At 42.6% G+C, this 25,389-nt stretch overlaps 1 protein-coding gene across 1 annotated transcript in view; it reads right to left on the bottom strand.

Moving 5' to 3' along the window:
- Positions 1–201: 201 nt before the first annotated feature.
- LOC147663458 (kinesin heavy chain-like) overlaps positions 202–25,389 on the bottom strand; it is a gene marked incomplete at its 5' end in the record, with an annotated part of 107,481 nt that continues 82,293 nt past the window's right edge. Inside the window, one exon of the mRNA XM_086950437.1 lies at positions 202–4,975. The remainder of the gene's footprint in view (positions 4,976–25,389) is intronic.

Raw genomic sequence — 25,389 nt, 5'->3', positions numbered from 1 at the left:
CACATTTTGCCAGGATTTTCCTGGTGAAATCTGGATGGGAACAATTCTTGGATGGTTGATCATTTGCACAACTTTTAATGTCAAATCAGGTGCAAACACCCATTTATATAAATGCTTATCAAATACTCTGAACACATACAAACTGCCAGATATTAGATGCATTGCCAGATTCATTACCTTCAACAAAAAATTTACACAATAAAGTTTAATTCAATTTTATTGTCCACTTTAACATTGTGTCATTGTCCATCATGCAGTCTGCCAATATATCCACACATCTGATTGGACAGTATTTTAGAATCAAAATTTAGTAGATGTTCCCTAGGGTTTCTTCTAAGGTCCCCTGTTAGGAAGCCAATTGAGTACGGCATCATTTGATGCAAGTGTAAATAATTTTTCCTATTTCCATCAAAACATTTCTTGCACAATGGAATTGTTGCATTTTCCTAAAAAATGATACTGTACAGATACATGGAACACAGATAATATGCATCGGTGATACACATCACACACATTGCAAACAACATATATGTAATACTACAAAAGGCCTCGTTCCCCTGTACTTCTCCAAGAACGAAATGTAATGTTGAGTGAGAAGCGACATAAAAGAAAAATATAAGCATTTTTGGGATTGATATTTGTTCATACTTTTGATAAGAGGATGCATATGTCCCAGGACACAGTTCTTGATCATCAATAGAATAAACAATGCGGATGTCATGATACGTTAAAATTACACTGCCAATGTAATCTAAATAATGTTGACATGCAAACATAGTGTGTGGGGGACCTATGTTTACAAAGTTCTCTTTGTAAAAGTTACAATCATGGTTTACAAAACACTCTCCATATGTTCTCATAACATTTATAACCACTCAGAACTTTAGCTTTTCATTTCCTGGTAAATGTTTATTCTGTATGAATATATCTTGATGTTAGCAATGATATTATTCCTTTCCTGCACTTATGATAACTGTGGTCAGTGTTGGTACATCTTATGTTTTTTTTTCACATACACTCTAATGCATAAATCATAGAAGTCTTTAATAGTGCAGCATTTTAAACAACAGCCAACGCAGCACATATTCGTGGGAAAATAATGCATTTGAAAGCCAGTCAATTATACAGTATTCCAATGCTATGGTCAAATAATATGGTGTATTATATAAGTAATTTATGACATGAGATATTTACACATCTGTTGGTCATGTGTATAAATTTGATTCTTGTAACAATGTTACTTCTGGTAAATTCCACACAAATTCCAATATATTTCTCTAATTCTATCCTTTTCTATGATGACAACTTCTTAGCAGTGAAAGGTTAAACAGCCAACATGTGTTTTGCCTACTGGCTGCACACATGCCTGATGAAGGTTTGGAAAATATTACTTCCAAGAACGGGTGGTATCTGCAGTAGTTTTGGCTTGCCGCCTGACCGTCATCAGGATTTGACTGACCGCTGCTGAGGTTTAATTTAAGCCAAGAAGGGAACTCCCTGCCCTTCCCCAGTTAACACTCTAAAGTGTAGTAGCAGATACACTTCAAAGTGATTAAGTTGCTTTAAGAAACAGAAGGAAATATATTTCAATGACAGTGGACTACAGGAACTAAAATCAGCCTCGAAGAAGCCCCAGGCCTGCGCATTGCTAAAAGGGGAAACGTGTTGGCTCTCTAACTTTTCACTGCTAAGCTGTAGTTATCATAGAAAATTCTGAAATTAAAAGAAAAAAGATACATATATGTTTTCCATTTGAAGCCAGTGTGGACATTGTATAGGATGACAAGATTATTACAAGAATCACATATGTACAAATGAATATACATTTGTAGTCCTAAATGTCCTTAACAACAGATTTATGTACTTGTAGGGCTACCCCACTGTGTGTAAATATTCCATTTCACCACTTTATTTCTGTTCTTCATTACAATAGGCATTTTCTGTTACACAGAGCTCTACAGAGCCTTTTGACACACATTGCAATATTTATACATGCTAGTTCTGCCAATTGTCCCATGTGTACATGTATCTTTTTAGTGGCAGCCATTAAACGTTCAGATTTCAGAAGACAAGCAGGCATTGCCGACTGTTGCATAACGACCACTCCTACTCTCTACTAACTATGTGGCTTCAAACCGGAATCCAGAAGCAATATATTGTATAGCACAACACATATGCTAATACCTTTAAAAGCCTTCAGAGCGCACTTGTAACTATTAATAGACCTGTCCTTTGACTACAAACCATTGCAGTTAGTTAGGTTGCTTTTTGTACAAAACAAGTAGTCGCCATGTGAAATGTTCATATAAAAGTCATTCAAATTCAGTGAATCATTGTTTAAACATTGTTGTTTGCTTCTATAAACTATAAAATAGTCTTTAAATTTCATTTGCATTAGTAGTTCTGTTGAAAGGCCTACTACTTGAATTGCCAGTACATAATGTGGGTTCTCTATGCTACAGTGTTTCACCTTTCACAGATTTATGGTTTGTACTGTTTCACATGAACCACTTAATTTGAATATTTTATGCTTCTGACACTTACATCAAATAACTTTATCAAATAAATATTTTACTAAGAAATGTTCCTCCTAACAACAGCAAGGAAATTATAATTTATTATGCATGTTACATCAAATTGATATCCGCTTTGAGGAATCTTAAATATCAAACGTGTAATGGAGTGTAACCATTCACATAGATTAGTAACACAAATCAGTGTGAATATGTACAAGCAGCAGAAATAATCTTTGAAATGCAAAACAATATTTAAAAATATATATCAGATCTGCAACTTTAAAAAAATGTGCCCACAAAAATTATGGATTTAAGAAAATTAGGATGTATTTTTGTTACTTAGCCTGATATTTAAATAGTAACTAATTTGTACATTTCAACTTGTAAAGCCCGGCCATGTGGTCAAACTTTGAAAAGTTAACTTTAGAAATCTTTGTTGTAGGTTGTAACATGCTAGATGAACTGACTGGCTGATCAGCTTCTGGCACAGCCCTAAAACGGAGATGTCAAAGTTAGCTTGTCAAAGACACAGGATGTTGTTCCATACTATGACACAGGGGATTACAATTTCCAATTCAATTGTTAGTTGGTGATATGAACATTGTTTAATATGAGGGTAAATATTGGAAATTTATCTAAACGGGAAAATGACATACTATTTATAACAGTTGCAATAGCAGCTCAAGTGAACATCTGTGCAATAATTGCTATACTCAGTGAGGTAATTTTGCAGACTGAATTTTGTTTAAATCATTCTTTTCTCCAATTTGGGCTTTTAGATTTTCATCTTCAATTTCTTGCTGATCCTGCAGTTTTTTTTCAAATCTTGATTCATTTTATCAATTTAGCCCCACATTTACAAACTATATCATTATTGTGTTTTTTGGCTAGCTGTGCATCTGCACACATGTGAACATCATAAAAACAGGACAGTGTAAGAATATACAAAATAAGTTAAATAATAGAAAATAGCAATTCCTGATAAATAAAAATGCTCCTCATAAATAGTGCAAAAATGAAAATTTTAAATACAAGTCAAAAAAGATTTTCAAAACATATTCCAGGTAGATTCTACACAAAGGTATAACTTAAATATTTTTATGATCATACAAGTCACATTCCAACACTATTATTTACCAAATTCAGAGTAATCAGTAGCAGCAACAAAGTGAGAAGATATCGTTGTGATGTCTTGGTTTACACCTCTTATAATAGACTTAATAATATGAGAAAATAATTTTAAAATGCAAATCAAAAACACACTCAATATGAAACATTACATGAACTGTCCACTACTGCAGTCATTAATAACATTCTGTGTGATTTTGTTTTTATTTTTTCACAGAGAGAACTTTTTCAGTTTGTACTACGCTGTGCCCCAAAAGAGAAAGAAGAGAAGTTGCATTGTTTGTGCATGTTCACACAATTATTCATGAGCAGATATGTTTTGTCTAATGTGTATATGATACGATAATGTTAATTTAGTTTTCCTGTGATACTTCTATTATGATAGTTTAAATGTAAAAATAGTAATGCCGGTAAATTCCATCACACTAGTTTCCTGTTTTTCCTATGGGTTCCATTAAAGTATTAAATATTAACAATTTGAAGAATTCCCAATTGAAAATGAGGGAATGCTGTTACTTCCATTCTTAATAATTGTCAGGTTACTGCCTAGTGTCTTAAGTGTTTAACCTGGAGAGTTGCGGTTATATGGCAAATTTATCCACAATCAAATGACAGAGTAAGAAAGAATACTCAGAAAAAAGTCAATCATTAGATCATAAATTCAATTTTTACTTACACGTTTACTTACACGTGTTCTCATTGAGTTTCAAAATCTGAATATTTATTATGGAGATTTTTTTCTATCTGCTGATGACAAAAGGCCAATCTGTAAGAAACGTCTGTAAAGTTAACTTAAGCAGATCTAAAATACTACTACTGTATTAAAAACAATTCTTTGGGGAATAGTTTAACTTGAAAGTTTAAAAGTTACAATTTAAAGTGTATAGCAGCACACTCCCTCTCTGTTTGTCCTACAAATATAGACCAATATGTTAATTGTACAATAAATTAACTGTTGTGATGTCGCACCATTCCCATCCAAGGACAGCCCACAGTTGTTAAATATGACACTGGATGTTGGATTTAACAAGAATCAATTTGTTTTGATGTAAGATTGCCCAACGCAAGAAGTCTCCAATGTACTCAGTGCCAAGGATTCTGTGCAACAGATGAGGAGGATCTGGAATGCCCAATCTTCTACTGCTCAATAGGTGTCTATCGTGAATAAAGGATATAGTTTTCTGTAGAGGACCTGAAATTTCTTCCACGGAGATAATATGAAGAGAAAACTATTGTAAACCAGTTTCACTGTTGATGTCTGTAGTAAGCACATGAGTATAGAATGTAGACGCCGTGGAGAAATTGCAACATGTGAAGTGAATGTCTCTCACCTATCAAAAGAAAAAAGGAAAAGATTATAAGCACGCTAAATGATTTGCAAAAAGCATACATTAACCATTTCCATCTAAAATGAAGCATGAAGCATATTTTCAGATGAAACTTGTTACTTTTTAAATCATGAATTAATTTTTTGATCGTTTGTTTTCAAGTCCAAAATGCCTATTTGCTGGCATGAAAATCGTCCTTCAAGATTAAAGACTGTCATATGTGTCTCTTGGGTATCAGTAGATCCAGATTGCTTTCCCCAAAAGATGACAACGTGAAAAATGTACGAAAAGTCCCTAAATGTTTTTGGCGATTTTTTCAACGTCCGATGCAAAAAAAAGTTATACAGGCTTTCCTGTATTCAAGCATAAAGAAATGTGACAGCCAAGGGGTACTACATGATTCAGTGCACATAACAGAAAGTATTGTAATTTGTTATCTACATCAGAAACGTTATATTGCTTTTTTGTACCTAATAATCTGATGGAACCTCTTGAAATAATGGGACATAATCAGCAGCCACACAAAATATTGTTTTACAATTTGTTTCTGGAAAGAACAACACATTTTACATGTTTAATTACTTAAATGAGTAAGAATTGGATTGTGTTTGATGGCAGTATGATCAAACGGATTTCAAAAGTAAACTAGAGCATCTTTAGTTAGTTGCAAAAACAGACAAGCACATTCCAGCCTCTTTGAACAGATGAAGCTGCATGCTTGACCGGCTTTCGGAAAGGTACCACTATCAGTTATAATTTTTTTGCCAATCAGAAAATGGCATGTCTTATTCAGTAAAAAATATTTAATCGCTCATAAGGACTCATTAGAAGATGGCTGCAAACAGGCTCAGTATCTTCCTTTCCTTCTCCTGAGTTAGCCATACTTGAGGTGTGAGAATCTAGGTGTATTACACGGTATGGCTATGCAACCTTACGCTGTAATAGACTCGCAAAAGCTGTCTTGGGTCCAGTCACACTTGTTAAAACCTTAAAGTCAACCATTGGTAGCTATAGCTTGAAGCAACAAGACAAACAAAGGAACTAGTGTAAAGAATGTAACAGTACCATAAACCACACAGCACAAAAGACACCCAGCACTAATTTATAAAAATAGATTATACTTTAATACATTTTTCAAGTCTAAGATGAGCAAAATTGACCAGAGGGTTCTGGAGACACAGAGTTTATAAGAATACTCAAATCTTAGTTTAAGTGCAAACAAGCATTGCTAAACCTAAAGTTTGTAAACTTTTAAAAAGTTTGTAAGAGTTGTGTTTAACTGCTCTGGCCCAGCTTGGGTGTCCAAATTTGACAGGGAGATGGTTTGTGGGGGGCACTAAATGGTATTTGGACAGTTACCTGGTCACCAAAGCATTTTCCAGTTCAGTCCCAAACTTTACAGCAAGACCACCATAGACTTCAATGGAGTTGTCCTTATGCTGCTGATGCAGAGGATAGAGGATGCTCTGGGTCTTGAGTGGTTAATGTGTGTGCCTTTGCGGTTTTTCCTCGATTCATGGGTCAGGTGGGGTGACTTTGGCCACAGAGATTGGGGTTCATCGAAGTTTTCTTTGAGCCAGTAGAAGGCCAGCTGCTGCTGGGCTACTGGTCTCCGCCCACGGCGGTCCCAGTGATATCATTTGGTGGAGGCTGGTGCAAACAATCTGGACCAGAGAACACAGGCAGGCTCAGATGCAACCTTTGGACATCGGTCTCTTGGGGTGACCAGAAGCAGTCAGTGCAGATTCTCTAAAAGTGCCCACTGATTTGCTGAGATGGGCTACTTCAGCTTGATGGTCCTGGTGCTGGTTCCAGAGGGTCCGTTGACTGACCCTTTGAAACATTTCTTTGGTCTGGGGCTTGGGAGCAACTTTTCCTCAAGCCAGCAGCCACAAGCACAGACCTCTCTTTGCGAGCTAGTTGGTGCAATCCAGCAAACGGTGCAGCTTCTCCTTTGCCAGGTCCAGGGGTCTGCAGGGAAGTCCTTCTTCTGTGCTGTCTCTAGTTCCAGTGTGAAATGAGCTTCAGGGTGAATAGGGATGCCATATTTATGCCCATAGAGTGCCCCAAGTGGGTGATGCGGTCACTAGCCAAACGGATACCAGATCCCCTCCCACTCTGTCATGACTTTCCAGCAATGTGTGACATCTAGCAATTCCAGAGTGCACTATTTTGCCCACTCTGAAGATCCCTTCTTTGAGTGTCAGGAGCTTGGTAGCCCACCATGGAGGTGTGGCTACCTGTGCACTACTTGCCCACAGGAAAACTGGTTTAGGCACTGGTCTCACCTCTCTGTTCCCACCACCAGTCAGTCTACCTGAAAAAAGGGCAACTCCTCAAGAGCGTGATCACCATTTGCCCACCAAAAGGCAGCTTTGGCTTTAAAACTGATCTTTTGGGAGAAAATACTGAGTGGCCTCCTGCGAAGGGGAGGTAACGCCTCACCCTGTAGCAGGCTGTCCCTAAGCCTGGCATGCATTCACACTATTCCCTAGGAGGGCAGAAAGCTCTCTGGTGGCCAGTGACTATATGAGGCCACTGGACAAACTAGGTCACAGGGAGGAAACTTTGTAATAGTTGCATGTGTATAATAGTGACAAATGTGATTTGGGCATCAAGTCGAGTTTAATGCCACAATTAATTTGATACCTTACAGTACCCATCTCAGTAGTTCCATTCATCAGTTAGCTGGGCTGAGTGTCCAACCAACAACTCTGTTAGCCAATGGGGCTACTAACTCTCCCACAGCAAAACAACAATTTGGAAGTGTTGCTGTCCGGACATTCATACAAAATACATGTCCCACTTAATAATATACAGCTCCCTGCCTTGAGGCTCTATAGGCCTTCATTAGGAGAGAATAACATATAGTGTTAAGGGAAGTTGAGGCTTTGACAGTGGTTTGAATGGGAAAGTCGAACTATCAGTGTTGCCAGTGGCCATCCAGTCTGCAGTGGCAGGCTGGGAGACATTTTGTACTTTCTCACACACAGGGTGGCACAATCAGTGATGCTGACCTGGGTGGACACTCTGCATTGCATGCCCTGGGTACCATATACTAGGGACTTATAAGTAAATCAGTCTATGCCAATTGAGAGTAGCCAATTCGACATACACTTTGTAAGGAGTTAGAACACTGGCACTGAGGCCTGGTTAGCAAGCGTCAGTGCACTCTCAGAGTTGAAAAACCAGCAGGATCACTCCCAAAATGTGGGAGTGAACATGCAAAAAGAGACATTTCCTTACAAGAGGCAGCATTAATTTCAGGGAGGGGGAAGTAACTCCAATTATGAGATGCACCTGGAACTAAACATCTAAAAGAGGAATAACCAAGGAGATATGGAACACTGCATCTGATTCCCATGAACAATCCTCATTTCTTCCCATAGATTCAGCAGCCAAAGTGACAGTGTGACACACCTATGGCCTGATGCACAAATTTTACATTCACAAAAAGTGGTTGCAAATCGTACACAGACTATTTGCAAATGTAAAGCAATTTTGTGAACTTACCTTTGTACTAATTGGTCAATCCACAAAATGGTGCTTCGTAGTGGGTTGCAATTGGAACTTCCTCATTAATATGCATAAGGCAGGGCGCAAATTCAGACCCAAAATGATTTGTTAAAGTAGCAGGCATAGTGGCCTGCTGGAGTAAGCAGACCACCATGTTCATGATTGCTTTTAAAATAAAGCAATTTGTTTTCGACCAATATGAGTGTTGTTCCAGGTTATCACCATGAGTAGTTTAATATTGCAAATTCTGTGAGATTTAATCATGAAGAGAAGAAACATTTCTGGTATTATAGACTTTAACAAGATAAAGCGGTCCATCGGACCACAGGCTACTAATAAAAAAAAAAAAGTTCAAAGTTGCAGGCAAAGGTCTCCTGTAGCTTGTTTTGTCTCTGTAGCTTAAACAGGTTAGTTTTATGTCTCTTGGAGTCAGTCACTGTACCCTCAATAAACTCAGAGACAGACGTCCGGCAGAACAAAGTAAAAAGACAGAAGACTGCAAATATTGTTTTGACATAATTTCCTCGCCTCTTGAAGTGCACCCAAGTGTTACAGGTAAAACCCCTGCTGGCTTGTCAAGCAGGATTTGACACCACAACATCAAAAAGGATGCACACAGCCCCACCCTGTCTAGTTTGGAGAGATCATCTCTGCCCATTGTCGTTACTGTCCTATTGTTTGCTCCTGAAGGGGCATTTCACACCCACAAGTGGGAGAAAAATGCAAATGGGCCTCCAGAGGCATTAGGCAGGGAAAAGGTAACATTCCAAAAATATATTTTCTTAAACTTTATCAAGAATCAAACTTTACCATTGAATTGGATTTTAATAACTATTAAAATTAGGTATTTAATTATTTTCTAGCTCTTCCCGAACTGGAATTAACATTATTAAAAGCAATATTGTAATTCAGTGTTATACTCTGAAACAGCCAACTGTCCTAAAGCGAAAGATAGGTTTTGGGGATTTTACACTGCAGTGACATGTTTAACATTAAATTCTTAAATGTCCTACTTTAAATGGGCAATAAGGCCTGCATAGGGGTGACTTATAAATATTTAATAGGAAGGTTTTGACCTGTCAAAAGGGACCATTTTGATAGGTCGATTTTGCAGTTAAAAAACTGTCAGTTACAAATGGTAATGCTGCTTTCATGTTTGTACTGTCACTGCAGTGTGTGGCACAGTGGATATTACAGACCCTTAGTGGCATTTAGCTTAAAGGCCCTGTGTATCCGTTCTACTATAAACTATGAACGTATAGGTAAGTTAAATGTGCGAATTAGGTGTATGCCAATTTAACCACGTTGAAAGGGAGAGAACATACACTTTCTCACTGGTTAGCAGGGATAAAGTGCACAGAGTTCTATAGCCAACACTAATATGTGGTCCAGCAAAAGGTGAAACATCTAGAGTGACCCTGCAGAAAGGAAAAACTTCTTTCAGCGGCAAATATGATATAGATGGGTGATCCCAGAGAGTCTTAATTAATGGAAAGGTTTGGCAGCTATGATCTCCACACAGGGGAGAACTCAAATGCAAGGAAAATTACACTTCTGACACAGAGGCCACTCTGCACTGGCAAACCAGCCCCACCTCTAGTGGTGTTCGGTCACACTTACACCAGACCCAAAGAACCAAGTTGAACAAAAAGAAATGAGAATTTCCCCATGCCTGAAGTAAAAGCTTTGCTCATGAGGGCAAAGCCTTCAGAGTCACAAAGGGTGGGTGGGGTCCTGTATGAGGGACTGATATGGTAAAGTGTTGACCAAGAAAAATGTAGTGTTCTAGTGATTTTGGAATGTTCCCTGTGGGTTCCACCTTAGTGTTCCGAATGGAACCTGGGTTTTGAAGGGGAATTTGACGGTTGTTGTACTTGCTGCTGGCTGCTGCGCAGCACTTGTGCCATGGAATAAACACATCTTTATTCTACCTCTATGTTCGTTGTTGTGTCTCAATGTTTTGCGGGTCACGGCTGTGCCCACTTGTTATCTAATGCTTGAAATAACTCTGTTATTTCCTCTTTATTTTGAAAATAAATTCTTGTCTGGCTGGACAAAAGACATACTAGCTATTTATGGTATGATTATTTCTTGTTGTTTAATGCTCCAAAAATAGGGACCATTGTTCTCTACAATATGATACTGCCCAAGGTCCCTATACTATACGTTTTAGGTTCCCTTGTTTCCTTATTAACAAGCATTGGCAAAAACAGTAAGTCTAGTCCCTGAGACCTACTGGCCTCTAGCACCTGAGACCTACTGGCCTCTAGCACCTGAGACCTACTGGCTCTACCATTGGCTTTAGCCACACTATATAGCATCCCTGCATCAGTGTGGCTAATAATCAGGAAACAAAGCCTCCATGGTCATGCCGAGTCATTTTGTAGGAACACACACCAAGCATGCGCACACCCACAAAATGGTAGGAGTGTTTTTTCTTTCTTTTTTGTTTACTGATCCATGTTGGATCTGTTAAAAGAAAAGAAAAAAATATATAAGCCAATGGGTGGATGAATGGGGGTTGAGCAATAACGTGCTTGAGGGATGCAACACAGAAGGTGTAATCACAGACGGTGAGGAAGCAAAAAGAGGGTGGGTGGAAGCAACAAGAGGGTGGGAGGAAGCAGCAAAGGCTTTGGCCAAAAACAACAAACTAGGTGTGTGACGGGAAGCAACACAGAGAGCGTGGATGAGGAGAAGCAATTGAGGGGCCACAGGCAGCAGAGCAAACGTAATTGAGCAACATGGGGGGTGGAAGTGAACATGAAGAGAGCGCAATGTGGATTTAACCAGCACCGGAGAGTGACTCAAATGGCAAAGCTGTAAAAAAGTGAAAGGGTATACAAGAGCGGCTGGAAGGACAACGCTGTGACAATTTCCTTTTGGTAATGTTACGAAAAGGAATGTGAGAGATAAGAAGGCAAACATGCGCTCTCATGGATGGTTAAAGTTTATTAAAATATGATAGTGTCAGTGGTAAGAAATTAAGTGTACACATAGAAGTATAGCATGGATGGGCGAATCTATATAAACCTGTTAACACACGGAGTGCGACTCAAGGGGAAAAAGTGTTGAAAGTAGAACGTTAATAATGTAATGAGAAAAACTGTTTGAGGAAGAGTGGGAAAATACAGAATGAGTAAAACGGATGTACTCTCTCAAGGAGTAAAATATATATATTTTTTAAAGTTACCCCAAAGCAGACACTTGAAGAAGGATAAAAGGACCGATCAGAGAGATTGTAAACAGGCTGTGCTCTACGGGAGGAATAAAAACTAGATAAATGTGTAAAATCATTGAATAGAAACCAAGAAAATAAGAGTGGCAGAACAAAAAGCCAATGGAAAGGAATGGATGAAGCTGCTTTCCAAGTAATCTATAGACATATCTCCAACAAGTCTTTTGCACTCAGACAGTTGCGCTGTCTGACAGGCATTGATCTGAAAAGGACTACTTCATAAAACCATCCCCTAAATGCCAAAAAGGCCTAGATGTACAGCTCACAGAAGCAAGGGCAAACAATGAAAACCACATAAAAAGAAGGAATGCCTGAAGACAGTTGATAAAAAATGTACCCTCTCTTCAAAGTTTTTAGACTTCTTTTTCATGTTTTAAAGTTGATCAGACAGAAAACAAGCATTGGCATAGCCAATAGGTCACGCCTTTGGCACCTTATAAGTGTTTAGCAATGCAACAGTTGATGTTGCCGCACCAAGGATATTGTGCTGGATAACTAAACACTTATAAGGTCCCAAAGGTGAGACCTATTGGCTATGCCAATGATTGTTATCAATGCCACGGGGCATTTAGTGGTCACTGCAATATGCTTGGTGGCATTATGGTTTACCACTAGGGTACAAGGATTTTTGATGCTACTGCTTTGCAAACAATTAGCCATGGACAATGCCTTCCAAGGTTAAAGAGGTCAAGAAATCAAGACGTACTTTAAATAGTGGTATGGGGATGGGTACAGATGCTTTAGGATACATAAAGCACACACAAAAGGTAAACATCCAGTCAACTGCAATTCCTTTTAAAGTAGAAAATGCAGGGAAAGGTCAAGAATGATGCACACACCAAACAGAATCTTCTACCAACTTCTGGGCCAGGAACACAACCCTATAATAGGCTTCATGACACTTGGGTGCTATAGCTATTAAACCCTGATGCCTGTGGTCAATATTATCTAATAATTCAGAAGGCTTTAAAGATCATTCAGATGTTCTGAGATATGTGCACATCTGACGTTTCAAAATAGGAAAACACAGTAAACCAGAGAAATGCCAGACAAGACTACGAGTCAGGTTTTATTGTTCTATTACCAAGGAGGGGGAGAGACACTGTGGGGGCACCACTCTAATCAATAGTTTCCTACTCTAATGTGGGAGCACTTAAAATAATGGGAGTACCTCTAGTAGTCTGTTGGATGGTGAGGTCTTTGGGAAAATCTAACAGAGGGCAAGCAAATCAGACGAGCATGGGCAAAGCCTATACATCTCTATTTTTACTCATGCACACCTACTGAATTTGACAATGCTTTTGGCGGTTTTCATGAGGCTGTTAAAAAATGGTCCAAAAATAAAAGCTACTTGCAAATTGCTTAATAGCACGGGCAATTTCTTTTTAAAAAGGGTGATGAGGCATACTTGTGCATGTCTCATCCCACCTGAATGCCTATGTGTCACAGCACAATGGCAGCTCCAGAGGCACAAATGGATGTACAATGATGCAGTGCCAATTTTGCTCGTGTTAATTTATTGTTCCAAGTTGGCAGGCGACAATCTTGGAGTAGTAAATTAAAAATATAAAGGGTGAGCTATAGCACTTTTTTTTATTTTCAAGGAAAATAAAGGTGTGAAGCAGGAAAGCAATGAAGGAGTGGGTGGGAGGCAGCAGTCAACGCTGGAACAGAGGTAGAACAACAGATTACTGGAAGGGGGAGGGTTAAAAGATTAAAAAATGGACAGGTAGAGGTAGCAGACGAAAAGTAAAAGCAGGAGTGGAAGGAACACAACAACATACAAAGTGCAAGGGGGTCAAGTATTTGGTGAGGAGCAGCACATGAAAGAGAGGGTATGAAAACACAATGCGAGGTGTGAAATCAAATAAAAAAGTGAATTTCCTGAATGTTAGCACTGGTAGGCTACATGTCAAAATCAAAAAGATGGCAAAGTAGCGATGTTCTGTGGGGTTCAGACAGAAGAGTAAGGAAAGCCATCGACTACGCAGCAAGTAAATCAGTGACAAGAAAGTCAACAAAAGAAAACAAGCAAAAGGCCACCCGCAAAGCCTGCAATAAGTATTACCATTGTCGACAAAAGGTCTTTAACAACATACAGCTTAAAGCGGTCTATAGATGACAAGTTTGAAAAGGGCCTGGCAAGAAGGCACTGCTCTCAAAATGCAGGGACAGCCATACTTGCAACTAAGCTTAATATGCCCTTTTCGCTGCTGCCATACAGCATAATTTTCTTTGCCCAGTCAGCAAGATCTTCTGCACAGTGTTGCACACAGGAGCATATGCTTAGCTGGGCATCTGGGATGTCCATATCAAGTGTGCGGCTTTCTTCATGGAGACCCTTTTCGAAACATCCATGAGCATCTTGACTGGTGCCAGTATACTCCAAGGTCGAGCACCATTTAACTCAAACAGTACTCATGGTACAGGTAGAGTGGACACCACACTTAACATGGAAAGAGGTGTAGGCTACTATAAAAGTAAGTAATTTGCTGCTTGAGTAATCAGGCTTCGGGTGGGGAAGCTAAAACAAACCCAAAGGAAAGTTTGCTAAATGATACAAGAAAAGTTACAAGCACTCTCATTTTAAGCAGTACGAAGTAACCCAAAAAAGCCTACAACTGATGCAGGAAGGATTCTCACACCAACAGTAGCCAACATTTTAAATGACATGTAGACTCGATTGTCCAAATTGCCACAAGGAAACAAAAACCTGAAGCTAAATGATACAACTTCAGGAGAACAACGTGTATTGTCATTTGGACGGTGAGATCACATTTTTGGAAACTAAATGCTTAAGCCAAAAAAAAGCTACAAGACAATCAATACAAACATGCAATGCTATAGCCAGCCAAACAAAACAAGCATTGGCCACGCGGCCGTAAAAGTAACGCTGCGCGGCAAAAAAAACCAAAAACCGCGAGTAATGATGAGAGTTGTGCTTGTGTGCGCGACCTGAAAAAATGCTGTGCATGTCGCGCATGCTTGTGCGAGTTCTAGCAAGAAGGTGGCCGCTTTGGTAGCACTTCTGAAAGCCACTACTAAATGTCTTTCCGTGTAGCGCATGCGCTCTGACTCAGTGAGACCTAAAAAACTGCAGGGTTACAGAAAGTCAGGAGGGGGAACATCTTGCGCAAATGAGATGCCAAAAAATGTACTTTGCTTGTTGAATGACGTAGGCTATCTAGGCAGAAAAAGACAGCTTTTCATTTAGTCCTATGTGGTTTGAGTAACTATGCATGAAATGTCTGTGGTTACACAACATGTTCGACAAATACAGAAACGAGAACTGTTTTTCAGCAGACCATGACCTTGCCTTATTCCATCATAAAATTGAGACAGCACAGGCACGTTAAATCAGAATATAAATTTGCCCTTTAGCAACATCAATTACAGAGGTAAGTAACATGGCACTGAGAGAGATTAAATTCCAACACCGCCACTTACATATAGATGCCTAAACAGAACAGGAGTAAATGGCCACCAAGTCAGACAAAATTAAGGATCGCAAGTAAAGAGATCCATGTAATAATACAAAAAATGAATTTGTGTATAAAACAAAAATAACATTTAAAAACAAGAAACTTTATGTGAACATTCATTTATCCATTAGTAGATAAAATAAGTTCCATACTTGCTCCACACTGAAAGTGACGTTTGTACCTTTGCTTTATGATTACTAGTGGAAAATGCAATTCCAATAGGTATCTGTCTGCCCCAATTAAAAATAACGCAATAATTGTAGACAATTAATTAGAGCTACCTTAAAATACAAAATAGAAGAGAAACTAAAACCGAAAGGCAGAACTGAAAGAAGGTACAGGAGGTCTGTGTGCCTGGGGTCGATAGACATGAGGCATGGCAAGTACATGTAGGTAGCTTACTTCATCCCAGTAAAGGAAGATATATATATATATATATATATATATATATATATATATATATATATATATATAAATAATCGCGGATGGAAGGGATTACATTTCAATCGAACTTGTACAGTAGGTAATATCTGTTGTATAGCCTAAGTCCTAATAATGTTTAACCTATTGCAACAACAAGTGGCCTGACTGAAAAAAAAGATCCTTTGGTTTAATATTGGAGTAATCCGGTCTGATAAATGAATTTCTTCACAAGGCAGAGCTAATCTGAGTCCTGGTATTTAGTCTTAAACCAAGAGTTCTAAGGGAGTAAGGCACATCTACTTACAGCATACTCCTTGAGTATCAGGCCTCAGATCTGCATCTTAGTCTTGGAGATGGTCTAGACTTCATCTGATCTGCAAGTGTGCCTTGAAATTAGCCATCAATTTACCAAATCATGGTTTTGGAACCAACAAAAATTAAGTGTTTTCAATGCCATTGATAAATCAACTGAGAAATTTAGCAGATGTGATGACTTGAAAGATCCTGCTGCAAATATGCCACGGTAACAACAAATCTATTGGAAAGAGTAGCATAATCAATTTAAAACACAGGTTGTCCGCAAATACTGCCCATGATGCCAAATGCTGCAAGAGCCTTAAAAGAGGTTTGAACAAACAGCACATAGGCATAAAACCCAGTAATGGCACACCAAATCCAGGGCTCAGGGTGACTTGCTTGTAGTGTCCTACTGGACACGTTCTAGTGTTCTATCTCTTTTGCACACAACATTGCATGCACACCCATCACAGGCGTCACCGGTCAGGTGACCATGTTAATAAAAGGGGCCAGGCTCACGTGCCCTGAGCCAGTTCCAGTATAGTACAACCATTTCTGCATGGTCATTTACCCAGCATATGGGCCTAAGGCCCAAAATACCACAATTGCAATGAGGGGGTTCACCCCCGCATGTAACATGGCAGCTGTTGTTACTGGTCGTCGTGAGGAGAGTGCAGCTGTCTCCTAAGCCCCTCCCCCGCCTGCTACCAACACAAGGGTGCATGAGTGATGGCTAGAGTGACGTCCGTGCATAAGGGAGAGGCGTCACAGCTAGCACCACCCTGCCGACCCACCTGCAAGTGACCTCCCCGTTTGAGTAGTGCCCCATGGAAAGCGAGAAGTCAGCAGGAAGGTCAGTGTGCAGAGTGAGAAAGCGGGCGCAGCAAACAAAAAAGTGCCACAACACACTATAAGACATGCATGAATGCCCACAGTGTCATGAGAGCTACCTTGGCGTCCTATTGCATCCACACAACATAGCCCGTTACCCGCAAGAGAGGGTGGGGAGAGCGGACTGGCTTGCGCAGCAGCCATCGGCGAGCGCTACCCCTGACAGACACTGCCCGCCGTGCTGGGAAGGCGGTCCTGATCAAATGTGTCTGAAGTAGTGACTTGCCTGTGGTGGATCGATGCGAATGTGACAAGAAGAGTCCAACCCATGGGCGTCCGCATGGGAGGGCAAGGGGGTGCGCTTGCCCCCCCTGGATCGCCGGTCCCATTCCTTTTGTCCGTAATGTTCAAGATTACCGCAGGCTGTTCCCCTGCGAGAAGCCTCAGGAGTTTAAATGTTCTCTCACTTGGGGCCTCTCGCAGTTCTCTTTGAACTCTAGAGGCTGCAGCAGCCCCTCCCCGACCTCGAGCAGACTGTGGACGGGCCCATTGTTATTCTGTCTGCTGCTGATCATCACATAAAGAATGACAATGGCCGTCTGCATTAAACATGCCTTGAAGGCGAGTGAGGAAGTTAAAATGTTGCCCCCCCCTGGAAGGCGAGTGCTGAAGTTAAAATGTTGCCCCCCCCCTGGAAACATTTCTGTGGACGCCCATGCACCCCAGCATTGCGCAGCCCCGACACCTGCAATGTGAGCCTGGTCTGCAGCTACAGTATCCAAGATACACAAGCTGGCATATGTGCAAACCCATCTCCAGCACCTGAATGTCCAGTGCTGGGACGAGTCACATCATCACAGAGCCTACAACCCAAGAGAGGGAGTGGCTATTGCGCCACCGTGCCATTGTCTACCGCACCGCACTGAGGCAGGGGAAGATTGCAATGAGAGCAACGCAGCCTGCCCAAAGCTGCTGCAGTGTGGGAGAGAGGCCGGCAAAGCCAGGAAAGAAGCACTCGTGCCATAGCTGCTGCGCTCTGCCCCTAGCATGGGGGAGGAGCGTGGATCAGCTTGAGGGAACAGGAAAGCTGCCACAACTCCAAGAAAAGTGCCTGCACTACACACGGCCCTTTCGCAGTGAAAACAAAAAACTAAATATGAAGTCCCCCAGCTGCCCAGTGTGAATCACGAAATAGTCTGCAGTGCCCCCCAAGTACCTTTTGGAATCTGACAGAAGGGAGCATTTCAAAGGGAAGTAGGCCCCAAGTAAAGCACATAAATGCTGCCAAATGCCCGACAGCAAGGGAGTACATGAAGCAGCACAACACTGCACATAGAATGGGACAAGTGATAAAAAGAGAGAGCAGGTGCCCACACCTACTGAATAGATCACTGCGCAGCCCAACCACAAGGAGAGGAAAGAGCACTGCTCAAGACATCCCAGAAACAGATAGGTCAAGAGAGTGCCACATACCCCCATGGACTGCCGGTCAGGTTGAGAGGGAGAGACTGCAAAATCCCCAGCAAAGAGACTGGTGTGGCAAGGACAGGCAGCACTGCTGTGAATGTCTTTCTGGCCCAACTCTCAGCACCTGCACAGAGAGAGAGGGAACTCGGTGCCAATGAAAGTGCTGGCCACAGAACTGAGAGTGCCAAGAAGCCCAAAGTTGCCCCAGGACAGAAAAGTGTCAAGCATCAAGCAGCCAAGAGCAGCAAGGCCTAAGGAGGCAGCAAGGCCCCCCCCCCCCCCCCCCAAGCACAAAAAGAGCAGGCACCGGGGGTGCAGCTCCCAGTGGCTGACCGATGCCACCTCAATCAAGAGTTTTACTTCACACACCCCAGTGGTGAACGGACGTCACAGCAAGCCAGGAAAGTAGGCATGCCAAGCCCCTGAAGAGGGTGCCCTGAAGAAGGTAAAAGAGCACGAGGTGTGCGACGCATGCACCCAGACGATTGTCAGCACAGACAAATGCCCAGGAGAGAGAGATCTCCCCAAAGAGAAGCAATGCTGAAGACAGCAGAGTGTCCTCTCTCACACTGCCTCAAGATGGAGTTACCAGTGGCCCAGACAGGCAAGAGGAGAGTCGCACACCGCAAGTGGCAAGCCGCCACCGCAATGTGTGCTCAGACGACAGGCGACATGTGGTCAGATGCCACATTCGCACGCAAGCATGGAGCATGTCACACGAAGTGACCGACCCCACCGAGCATGCATGCATGAGCAGGCGCCATGACGGACGACAGCGCAAGCTCGAGGCGGAAGCATGATGCCCTCGAGTGAAGAGAAGAGTAGCATCGCGGAAATCTCAGAGGAGGGGATTCTGCCCATTAAAGGTCCTCAAGAGGAAGAAGCAAGTCCTACCGACAGGACAGACCTGCGACAGGTCAGCAGAAAAGGAAAGACCGCCCCAAGAACCGGACACGACCAGCGAAATGTCCATGTGGCACAAACATGAGACATGTGGCAGGCCGCCACGTCTGAATAATTAACCTGGTGGGAAGAAGGAAAAGAACGTGGTTTGACCCCACTCCACAAAGGAGGAATGGAGAGTGGCAGGACGCCACAGGACAAACAACCACCACAGACGTGCAAGAGAAAAAAGAGAAGAGCGACAAGACAGAGGACTCGTACCAACACAAGACAAGAGCGCACCCAGAGAAACCAGACAGCCACTAAGCTGGACTGATGTCCCTGGAGACAGCCCAATGGGAAAACCAAATTTAAGCCGCAGCTAGCGCAAATGGCGTCGCTCTCCAACTCTTTCAGTGCGACTGTCCAGTCAGCAGACCGACGTCCCAGGAGACAGCCCGATGGGAGAACCAAATGTAAGCCGCAGCAAGCGCAAACCGCGTCTCTCTCCATCACTTCCCAGTGTGACCGTCCAGTTCTGAGCATTGGCAGCCTAAGTCAGATGGCATCCCTACTCCCGACCGCATATGCCACAGGTGAAGAGCAGCCTCAGCCAGGCAAAAATATGGGCTGCGAAGTCCCTCCAGTCCTCAATTCATGAGGTCACCAAAAGCAAGAGATTGCCGCCTCTTTGCCTACTGATTGAAATTACCATATTCATACAAAGTGCATCATCACCAAGAACATCAAAAGAAGCATTGTGCCACCAGAGTGGATCCAACCACTCGAGACAGTCGGAATTCAACTAGGCATTCTTGAAGCAGTGGAACGTTTGTCACCCAGGAACATTCTGTGTGTCCCCGTGAACCGGAAGCCTGCCAAAGACGAGCGTTTCCGATCACTGGACCATCCACCCTTGGGGTTACACGAGGCTTAGCTGTGGCCCTGTTGGGAGTTCCGCAGCGACCCCTCGGCGTGGCCTTCAAAAGGCCCGCACAGCACACGCGGTCACATGGCAATCCTGGGGCAAGGGCCTCAACGGAATTCCTGTGAGAGGGGAATCCGGGTCGGAGAGATGCATCAGCGGTAGCTCCAGGACAGGAACCGGGAAGCACGGAGGTCACAGATGAAGACTGGTCACCCAAAGATCACCTGAGGAATAGTTAGAACTTAAGCACTGATGGCGAGAACACCCAGACTGAGACATCACCCTCTGCTGCTACATGAGCAGCTTGGCTGTGGTCCTGTTGGCAGTTCCTCAGCGATGCCTTTGTGTGGCCTCCACGAAGCCCGCACAGTCCACATGGTCCCCCGGCAGGAAGGCCCTCCAGGAAACTCCTGTGAAAGGGGAGTCCAGGCAGGAGAGGCAAGTCTGATATTGCTTGGCTGTCAGGAGCTGGAAAGATCATCAAGTACTTCGCCTCCAAGGAAAGGCCTCATCCACCGAGATCATCATCAATAGCTGTAGATTTGTCATCCAACGTAACCTGAGCAACTGCAAAGATCTCCAAAGTGGACTCCACCACAGCTCTGGATGCTCTGCTATAAGATCTTTGTAAAAAGACTTTCACACCGCGAGACCAGGCTGGTCTGAACTACATCGCCATGGTGGACTAAAGCATCCTGACCATGCGGTCCAAATCTCCAGCGCTGCCTGGCAGAGGGCCTGAAGAGACTCAGTTGGTGCTGTGTATTGTTTATTTGTTTTCCTTATAGGTTGGACTTTTGTTTGTTTCTTTTTATTAAAGTTTGGGAGGGATGTAGTGCCCTGGTGGACACCTTCCAGTGTTCCATCTCTGTTTCACCACACACTGCACACCCACCCATCACAGGCGTCACCGGTTAGGTTGATGGAGCAAGGATTCGCACGTAAAGCGACTTGCTCTGATTCAAGAACCTCGCCTAACTTGTAATCATATTAATTCAACCTGTCCGTCATTTATTTAGCATTTTCCCCAACACGCGGGTGTCCCCACGAGGCTTGCCTGTGTGTCTTTTCATCCTAACAATGCTTGCACTACGGAAATGGCTGCTTTGCAGAAATCCAGTCTGCGCATGCGTCGGTCATACTCACGTGATGTGACGCACTCGCATTCTGGAGGGATTTTGTTGCTCATGCGCATTATTGCAAACATGGCCGCTTGTCTCTCACCACGCTCTCTGCTTGCCACCGCTGCTTCTGCCTATCTGTCTTTTTGCACTAAACTTTAATGCTATAGATATTATAAAGTAAGGGGTGCAGTGAAGTCTATAACGGTATACAGTGTGATCATTTTTTTCATATGATTCTAATTTGTTTTCGCTTATTTTTCATGTACCGCGTATCTGTGGGCCGGGGGGAACGGGAGCTGCGCCATACTTGAAGCTCTTCTGAACCCTGTCACGTGACATGGGAGAAACCCCACTGCGCAGAAGCTAAAACAAGCCAGCTGGCTCCTGAAGCACGATGCGCCTGGGAACCCATCTCGAAGATGCTGCAGTCTACCTTGACCGCGCTACACTGTTGCTGTATACTGTGCACTTGCATTGTCTTCTATATTTCTATGCCTGAGAACGTGAACCCAAGGGGCGGGCATGCAAAATTTAATAATAATGATGTGAACACTGAATTCTAGGAGGTGACAATGACCTAGTCACCTCTCCTGACCAATCATAATGTGGGAAACTGTCACTTGCAACATTTGTGGGTGGTCTAAGGGTCCCCAAACTGTATAACTGGCCTAGTGTAGCTTAGAGAAATTGTCCGACTTGTCCGAGTAGCAGACCTGTCACTGACCCTACGAACTCTATAGGTGATCAATCTAGAGTGCCTCGGAGCACTCTGTCCATACTTTCCACAAGCTCCTAGGGGTGGAAATAGTCCTAAGTGCTGGCGGAGCACTTTGCTGGGGAAATTCGAAAACCCAATCGGGGTTACTGGCGGATTACTTGCAGAGAGGGGTAACGCAGGCGTTGCATCCGAAGCTGTGGGTGTTGGTCGTACCTTGGTGAGCCCAGTCCTGACCCAAATCCTGAGGGGTATCCTGTCCTGACTGTCCGTGAGTTGTACCTGCTCGCATTCTGGTATTCCTATCCTTGAGGGTCCTTGTCCCCGTCTGTCCAAACTGACCCATGGCCAGGGTTAGTCCTCATTCCTATCTAGGTAATTATTAATCTGTGGGTTTACGTCTTTCTATCTCTCTTTCTTCTCTTCTTAATAAAGCACTCTTGCCTGTGATATTGCCCTATCACCTTTTGAAAGCAACTTATATGCAATTGTTTGTTAGAAATGTTCCACTTCTCTCCCTACCTGTAGGATATTATTAAATGGTCATATTATATTAGTGTGTTCCATTTTTTCCTTCCCTTTAGCATGGTTGCAGTGAATTTAGTAAGAATAGCATAAGTAGCCTAGTTTAACCCCTTAAGTGCTGCTGACGGCCAATGGTCGTCAGCAGCGCTACCTCCCCAGTGCTGCGCACGACCATTGAACGTCCATTCAGCACTAGTTCTAATGGACAGCGCAGCACTGGGGAGGAATGTGTAATAGCAGCTATGAGGTTAAGTTCTCATTTTAGGTCCCGTTCATGTCCCATGCCCTAGTTTAAACTTGTGGTGAATAGCTCATTACCTTGTAGTGTTCTCAATTACTCTAATGGTACTTGCCCTAATCCATAGTTACATAGTGGCATTGGTTTTAATAATTGATGTGTTGATTTGTATTTGCCTCATTATCTTGGCATATTCATTCTGAAATTTCTTGATAAATCTTCAAAACTCATCAGGTGTCTGTGGTCATTTACAATATAAAGTGTGGAAAAATGTGCTAGGTATATAAGAGTTCTACTCCCTTTAGGAATCTTGTCACCTATCCACTGCTAGCTCCTGATCCGTCAGGAGTAATGTGCCTGTGGTAAGTCAGGTACTTGAACAGTAAGTGGTGTAAAAGTCACCCCCCGAATTACTCATAGTAGCGTGCTAAGGATTTCACCCGGTTCACGCAAACACTGGCAGTCATATGCACGCCAGGGCCCAGTGCGTGGAAAATTGGTAAACTCAGTGACCCGGGTGACCTGCGCGCTCTATCAGTAATTTTCTGGTAGCAGTAGTATGGTTAGGACTAGTTAAGATAGGTAGACAGGATAGTTGATAAACAAACCGTGAAAATAAAATGTGCTGCTGAAATTTCTATATTGATTGCATTTAATTCAAATATTGCGCAAATTGTTTAAAGGATTTATATGTATATGTATATGATTTTGCATTGCTGCTATAAGTGTTACATGTTACATTAACAGAAATTGTTTGTAAGTGTTCAGTGTAGTCCGAATCCCCGGGGAGGTATATAGCTAACGGTGAGCAGAATCCGGTTAGCTGATAAGGTCACTTGTCGTGAGTCATTAGGGCAGGGTTAGGAATACCTGGAAGCACTAATTAGGATCTTTTTGCATCTGAATAAATGATAGCTACGAGTCCTTTTGTATTAAACTTCCATTGTGATATCACCTAGTAAGGGTCACATGCGGAAGGAGTAATAGGGTCTCCGAGGCTTGAATGGGAAGTAAATTAGTCCGCTGGTGAAAGCCTGGCTCAGTATATATCCCAGAAAGAAGTGGATGAGTCAGGGGAGTAGCAGGTTCTATATTGCTCGTGTGGGAGGTTAGACAGAGAAGTCTATCCGGAGTGAATGAAAAGTAGACAGAAGTGGTTTACTTGTAGTGAGAAGAAATTTTTCTATCTGTTTAGAACACTCAGACACAGTGGCAAACGTTGTGTGTTGTTGACTAAATTTTGCACTCGCACTTTAGGAAAAGTTAAAAGTTTCCGTTACCTTGTGAAGGAGGGAGTCGGTCGGAAGACTGCTCTGACGTCACTCCGTGCCGCGCTAGTATTGGTCGAGACAGCGGGTGTGTAGTGAAGCTGAAATTGTAAGGGAGGGGTGAGTGCCGGAGCGTGAGACCTCGTCTCGCGAAAAGGCCGCGCACCCATTGGACAAGGATTTTTATAATCACAGTGTTGATTGGTTACTACGAAATAAAAGTCGCATTAGCATTGGAAGCACAAAGGTAAACAAAATTAATCAACAGGAGCTTGAGAGGGGTCTGGAAAGGTGTATGTGGTATCCTGAGTTCTTACCTAATCCACAAAACTTAGGCTTCTATAAGGAACAGATTTTACGAGGTAGACCGCACATGATGTATGGAGTAAAAAGAAAAATGTCATTTGCCGATAAAATAAAGAACTTTTTTTAAACGGACAAGCCCATTAGAACGAGGGAGGGGGTGATCATCCCTCCACCAAATACTCCTGCCTCCTTCATGTTGTTTGAAAAAGGGTATCATACCTGTGTATGGCTGGAGAACTGGGCAAAGTATACTGCAGATGACGGAGTTCTAGCATTTCCTATTGATGGTACATTTAATGGCAGAATCTTGTTTAATTTGAGGACCCGCATGAATGAATTACATCCCAGACCCAGATTAACACAGTACGAAGCCCTAGAAGAATGGGAAATTGAGGCTCTGGAAAGAGATAGACCCCGGATGGACAAGGGAGTAAGTAAATGGTATCCGAGGGTCCATAGAGAAACCAAAGAGCAGAAAATGAAACATTGGAGACAAAACATGATGGTAGAGGGACTGTTTCCAATGATGGGGGTATTAGAACAAGGGAAAGGGAAATGTAAAGAGAAGACCCATCACTTAATGGCCGTGGGGGACTCTGAAGATGAGCACCTAGGGGATTTATTGATGAAAAACCCCCCTCCCTATGTTGCAGAGTCAGAGCCTCTGAGTTCACCAAACCCGTTTTCTAGATATCCGAGATGTCGGAGGGATAGTGAGACAGATGGAACGGGAACGGATAGTAAAACCAGTGATGGGAATGGGTTTTGTAAACCTAGTTCCACGGTCCCAAATTACCGCCCGTTTGGAGAAGACCCACCTCGGTTGGTTACTCCGACTGCCCCAAGTATTTACCCTCCCTTGGTACCCCAAGTGTTGCATGACAATTCTGCAGAAAAGGCTTTACGAGAGCGAGAGAAGGAAGCTCTAGCTAGACAGCGAGATGATTTAGTTCGGACCATAGCCCAGATACATCCCCATCCAGATTCTCTGACCATCCCAGTAACTATTGGCCCCGCTATTCCTCTTTACGGGGATAAACTGGCCAGTCCTCGTCCTCCTGTTATCACCCCAATTATGCCAACCCCAAGTATTCCACCCCCAAGAAAGGAGACACTCATAGTCGATGATCAAGAAAGTGACTGTGAGTCAGTAGTCCTAATGGATATGCCCATTAGG

This window comes from Lissotriton vulgaris, unplaced genomic scaffold (assembly GCF_964263255.1).
Source record: "Lissotriton vulgaris unplaced genomic scaffold, aLisVul1.2 SCAFFOLD_2796, whole genome shotgun sequence".
NCBI lineage: Eukaryota > Metazoa > Chordata > Amphibia > Caudata > Salamandridae > Lissotriton > Lissotriton vulgaris.
Note: the sequence above shows the minus strand (reverse complement) of the source record. Positions and strands in the feature narration are given on the sequence as shown.